Genomic DNA, 6,261 nt, shown 5'->3' with positions numbered 1-6,261 from the left:
CAAATTTATCATACCCGATAAAAATACACGTGTGTGGGTACACGGCCGACCTTAGTCAAAATACAAGGTTTTCACTTTTAAACCTCCAACAATTTTCAGCAGTCCAAAAATAGATTTTTGGCACTGTAGACCGACGCCCAGTAATTCTTCAATTAATTACCAAAATTAATTAATTTATGAACAAAATCCTAAAAGCACAATTAATTCAATTCAGCATAATTCAACGCTCAAATAAATAAATAGCTCACGTTATCACGATTAACATAAAATTCCGATCGTCGGCTATCCCAGCCTAATTTTCAATAAATAATTAAATAATTATGGAAAATATTAAATAAATGCGATAAATCCAACTTCGGCCCATTATAGCCTAATTGGAAGCCGAAACGGACCCGGAAAATTTCCGAGACTCATTCAATAATTAATAGAACGGGTCTACTCGCTAATGTCACTGACTAACCACCTAACATGCATCGGCAGATAATTAAATTAACTAATATAATTTAATCTATCCACCTAATTGCACTTCATTAAATCCAAACAACCCCTAAGCATCATTATCCTACTAAGCGAGGATTAGTGAGTAAAACTCACTTGATTAAATGCGAAGACCGGATCACCGCGACGACGGCGTGACGGCGGCCGAACTTGGGCTTGCGACGACATCAACGGGCTTGGACCAAGCCTAAACTTGGCCCAACAAATCTCCGCTCAAGCCGAGATTTGTTCTTTATTTGGGCTGGACCCAAGTTGGGCTGCTCCGCGGGCTTCAAGTGGACTTCAAAACCGCGGGCTTTATAGACTGAACTGGGCTTGCTGAATTCTTGGGCTGAACTCGCTGGGCTTCAAAGGCTGGCTTGGCCGAAAGGGCCTGCTGACGGGCTTCGAATGACCGAGTTGGAGAACTAAAATGGACTGCTGGGCTTGGGCTTGATTGCGTGAGTTGCTGGGTTGCCGAAGTTGCCAAGCTGATCGTGGGCTTGACTTCACGCGAGCTGGGCCACGAATAGAGAAACGGAAGCAGGCTGGTGGCGTTGAAGTTCACGAGCCGAAGATTGCAGGAAATCACGGGATTCGCTGGCGTGCGGCTTCGGTTGATTTGCTGGACGCACGTGGGGGCTTCGGTCAACAAAGCTTCGTAGAGGAAGAGGTGTTGACCGTGTGGGTGGGGCTGTGGGTGTGCGTGAGTGGAGAAATGAAACGGACGGACGCAGCTGCTGGTTGCTGAGGAAGAATTCGGTGGAGGGGCTTCGTGGCAGCTTGATAAGAAGACCCGGTGGAGGCAGCTCGGTGGGATTTGCAGTTGGCGTGAGCTGAAAGAAAATCGATGGAAATTGAGGTATAAAAGAAGAATTGGGCGTTGATGGGGGCGTGTGGCTGCGGAATGGATTTCGGTGAAGTGGATGAAGCTGGAGACTTCCACGTGAAAGCTTCGCTTGAGAGAAGTGGACTTGGAGGAGGGAAGACCAATGTTGGTGGAGGGTGTGGGCTTCCAAGACACGCACGAAGGAAAGCAGAAAAATGAAAGCAAAAATAGAAGCTAAAGGAGATGGGTTGATCGAATGAGGAAGAAGATGGAGGGAAAGGGAACGTGCGTGAGAAGCCAAGGGAAAAGGAGGGGATGAGTCAACAAACTAAGCCATTACATTGAATGCTTGGTCTCACAAGTGTTCAATATAATCCTCTTTGTCCCCCAATTATTTTCTTGATTAGAATTCCCCAAATAATCAAATTTTGAAACCAATTTTGCTGCCCCAAGAACCAGTTCCGAATTTCACCGATTAAACTTAAATTTCTTCACTCAATTTCCCAAATTGAGGTCCAATTTCGATGAAGAAAAATCCCGAACAATTTTCTGTAAGTCCCCGACACTCAAAGGCTCGGCTTGGAAGTCCAAATTTCCTTTAATTTGGCTCATCCGAATTTCCGCCAATTTTTCATGATGTCTAAACGATTTTCCGTAAAAATCTTGAAATCTCTGAAAATTTCTCAGAGGATGAGTCGACGTTTCTAAAATAGATCATGACACCACAGAACTTTCAATTTCTAAAATCGGGTTCAAATTCACGGTTAATTTCACTTCGAAGCTATTTTAGCATGACCTAGTCTATTGGGTAGCTTTTAAGAATTTTTGATGCAATTGACCCGTGATCAATTTATCTCGAGTCACACTTTGTACATCTTCGACACATTGGCGACTTTCGGTTGTTGTAAAAATATCGAGGTTTCAAATACGGCACCGGGTACCAAAACGATAGAAAAATCGGTCTAGTGCCGATCGACGAGTATTTTGCAATCGAGGTGGAATCACCCACACTCGATCACATGTCTCGGTCAAGTCGGCCTATCTTCGGTCTCGATCGATTTCGAAATGTCGTAATGGCTCTTACGGACCAACACGGTCGAGCAGTCAATTTCTGATCGAATTCTCAAGTCCATTGTATTTAGATTCCTTAATTGCTTCCCCAGATAGTCTAGTTATCTCATGAGCTATCAGCTCAGAGAATGGCACTATTGGCACGTCGACAAAATGCTCGATTTATTCAATAGAAAACAGAAATGAAAATGCAGGATGTTACAACTCATCCCCTCTTATAAAAATTTCCCTTGAAATTTAAACCATTACAAAGTCGTCAAAAGGTGAGGCATAACCTGTCTCATCAACTCTTCGAGTCTCCCATGTCACTTCTTGATCGTGGTGTGTTGCCACTTTTGACCAACGGAATGGTCTTTGTATGCAGAACTTGTTCTTTTTTGTCCACGATCTGAACTTGGCTTTCAACGTATGACACACGGTCATCCACGTCCAATTCCTCGAAATTGAGCACGTGAGTTGGGTCAGGTTCATACTTCCTTAACATCGACACGTGAAATACGTCGTGCACTTGTGCCAATCTCGGCGGCAATGCAAGACAATATGCTAAAGTCCCGATTTTCTCAAGAATCTCAAACGGACCTACGTACCTCGGACTCAGTTTTCCTTTCTTGCCAAAGCATGAAGCTCCCCTCATTGGTGACACCTTCAGAAAAACGTGATCACCAACTTGGAATTCCAAAAGCCTTCGACGCTTATCTGTGTAGCTTTTCTGTTTGCTTTGAGAGGTCTTTAATCTGCCTCTGATTAATGCCATGGCATCCACTGACTACTGAACCAACTCTGGGCCTGTAATCTTTCTTTCCCCAACTTCATACCAACACACGGGTGTTCTGCATGCTCAGCCATACAACGTTTCAAATGGAGCCATTTGGATACTTTGCTGATAACTATTGTTGTAGGCGAACTCCACGAGATGAAGTTGTTCTTCCCAACTTCCCTTGAAGTCTAGTACACAAGCTTGCATCATATCTTCAAGGGTCTGAATTGTCCTCTCAGACTGACCATCCGTCTGAGGATGATATGCCGTACCATACTGGAGCTTGGTACCTAAAGCACTTTGCAAGCTCTTCCAAAAAGCGGCGGTAAACCTCAGGTCTTGGTTTGAAGTAATTGTCACCAGCACTCCATGTAATCGAACTATGTGGGGGCACATACAGATCTGCGTGTCTATCCAAACTGAGGTCCTTTTACACTGCAATGAAGTTAGCCGACTTCGTCAATTTGTCGACTACTACCCAAATCAAATTATTTCCTCTCTGACTCCTTGGTAGTCCAGTCACGAAGTCCATTGTGATATGCTCCAATTTCCACTCTGGGATCTCGAGAGGTTGCAGAAGTCTTCCCGGCTTACAATGCTGAGCTTTGACCTACTAACACGTCAGACACCTGGCTACATGTTTGGTGATGTCCACCTTCATACCAGACCACCAGTAGTATTGACGCAGATTCTGATACATCTTGGTACTACCAGGATGAATGCTGTAACTATTACGATGGGCTTCTGATAGAATCTCCTCTCTAAGCTCCACATCGTCAGGTACAACCAATCGTCCTCGGAACCTCAGCGTTCCGTCCTCAGAAATCTGAAAGTCGGCCTTTCTTTTCTCTGTATCTTCTTGTAGAATCTTTTGAACATCTAGGTCTGTCGACTGGAGTGCTTTAATTCTAACTTGAACATCCAGCTCAATTCTGAGGGTGGCCATAAGATGAGAAAGGTGGCCTACCTCAAATTTGAATACCGAATCTCGAGCTCTCTCGATTAGGTTCCACTCCTTAGCCAACAAGTGGGCAATTGAAGACTTTCGGCTTAAAACGTCAGCGACCTTATTCGCCTTTCCTGGGTGATATAAAATATCACAATCATAGTATTTTAAAAGTTCCATCCATCGGCACTGTCTCATATTCAACTCATTATGAGAGAATAGGTACTTAAGACTCTGATGGTCCGTGAAGATTTGAAATTTTTCTCCACACAAGTAATGTCTCCAAATTTTCAACGCAAATATGATAGCTGTGAGTTCCAAGTCATGCGTCGGGTAATTCAGTTCATGAGGTCTCAACTGACGGGAGGCGTATGCAACAACCTTATCATATTGCATCAGCACACATTCCAATCCTCTAAATGACGCATCACTATAGATCTCGTACCCTCCAAGACCAGATGGAATCGTAAGCATAGGTGCGGTAGTCAGCTTTTGCTTTAGCTCTTGGAAACTATACTCGCACTTGTCTGACCAGACAAATTTCTCGTCTTTCTTCAAGAGTCTTGTTAAAGGTGACGCCAAAGTTGAAAATCCTTCCACAAATCTTCTGTAGTAACCTGCCAAACCTAGAAAACTTCTGATTTCTGTTACTGTCATCGGTCTTGGCCAGTTGATCACTGCTTCAATCTTACCTGGGTCCACAGAGATTCCTTCTCCTGAAATCATGTGGCCTAAAAACGCAACACGAGTCAGCCAAAACTCGCATTTGCTAAACTTAGCATACAACTGATGAATCCTCAAGGTCTAGAAAACTAATCTCGAGATGATCCTCGTGCTCCTCGGCACTTCTCGATTACACCAGGATATCATCGATGAACACGATCACGAATTGATCCAAATATTCCTTGAACACTCGGTTCATCAAATCCATGAAAGCAGCTGGAGCATTCGTCAGTCCGAATGGCATCATAGTGAACTCGTAATGACCATACGAGTACGAAATGCTGACTTTGGAATGTCTTCTTTCTTGATCCTCAGTTAATGATATCCCTTCCTTAAGTCGATTTTCGAAAATATCGACGATCCTTGTAACTGATCAAACAAGTCATCGATCCTTGACAATGGATACTTGTTCTTGATCGTTACTTGATTGAGTTGGCGATAATCAATGTACAAACGTAACGAACCGTCTTTCTTTTTGACAAAAAGAACTGGTGCTCCCCAAGGTGATGCACTGGAACGCATGAATCCCTTATCCAATAATTCTTGCATTTACACCTTTAGTTCTTTCAATTCTGATAAGGCCATCCGATAAGAAGCCTTAAAGATTAGCTCTATCCCGGGTGCTAACTCAATCACGAATTCAATTTCTCTCTCTGGAGGCAGACCTGTCAATTCCTTTGGAAAGACATCTGGGAATTCTTGTACAACTGAAATATCTTCAATCTTCAGTTCCTCAACTGTCGTATCCACGACAGTTACCAGGTAACCTTGACAACCCCCGTCTAACAAACAGGTTGCCTCTTGCGACGAGATTAGGGAAATCGAGGGTCCTCCTCGGATCCCTACAAACTCGAAGCTCTCACCTTTTAATGGGTAAAACTGAATCGACTTGCGATAACAGTCCATTTTAGCTCGTTGCTTGGTGAGCCAGTCCATGCCAATTACCAAATTAAAGTCATACATGACTAGGACTAATAGATCTATTTTTCCCTCTTGCTCACCAATCTCTAACTTGCAACTAGAACAACCCAAAGCAGATAACACCTCATCCTTCAATGTTGTTGATATGCTAACAACAGATTCCAATAATATAGGATTAAATCCTATCAACTTAACATACAGCTCAGCAATAAAGGAATGAGTTGCTCCTGGATCGAATAAAGCGTAAGTAAGATGGTCGTTCAACGAAACCATACCTGTAATCATGTCAAGCGTATCCTTAACCTGACCTCGGGTAATGGCATACACTATTCCTTGAGTTGGAGGTCTGACTTGTCCACCCTGCGGCGTGTTCTGAGGTGCGTACCCTCTGATCTGACCTCTCTGCGTCGACGGCGGCAACTGTGGTTAGCCTTTTGGTCGTCTGACAGTCTTTGGCTAGATGACCCTGCTGGCCACACTCGAAACAAGCGCCCATCCTTCGAGGGCACGGGTTCGACCTATGTCACCTTCCGCAAA

Source organism: Eucalyptus grandis, chromosome 1 (assembly GCF_016545825.1).
Source record: "Eucalyptus grandis isolate ANBG69807.140 chromosome 1, ASM1654582v1, whole genome shotgun sequence".
Taxonomy (NCBI): domain Eukaryota; kingdom Viridiplantae; phylum Streptophyta; class Magnoliopsida; order Myrtales; family Myrtaceae; genus Eucalyptus; species Eucalyptus grandis.
This window is presented reverse-complemented; position numbering follows the sequence as displayed.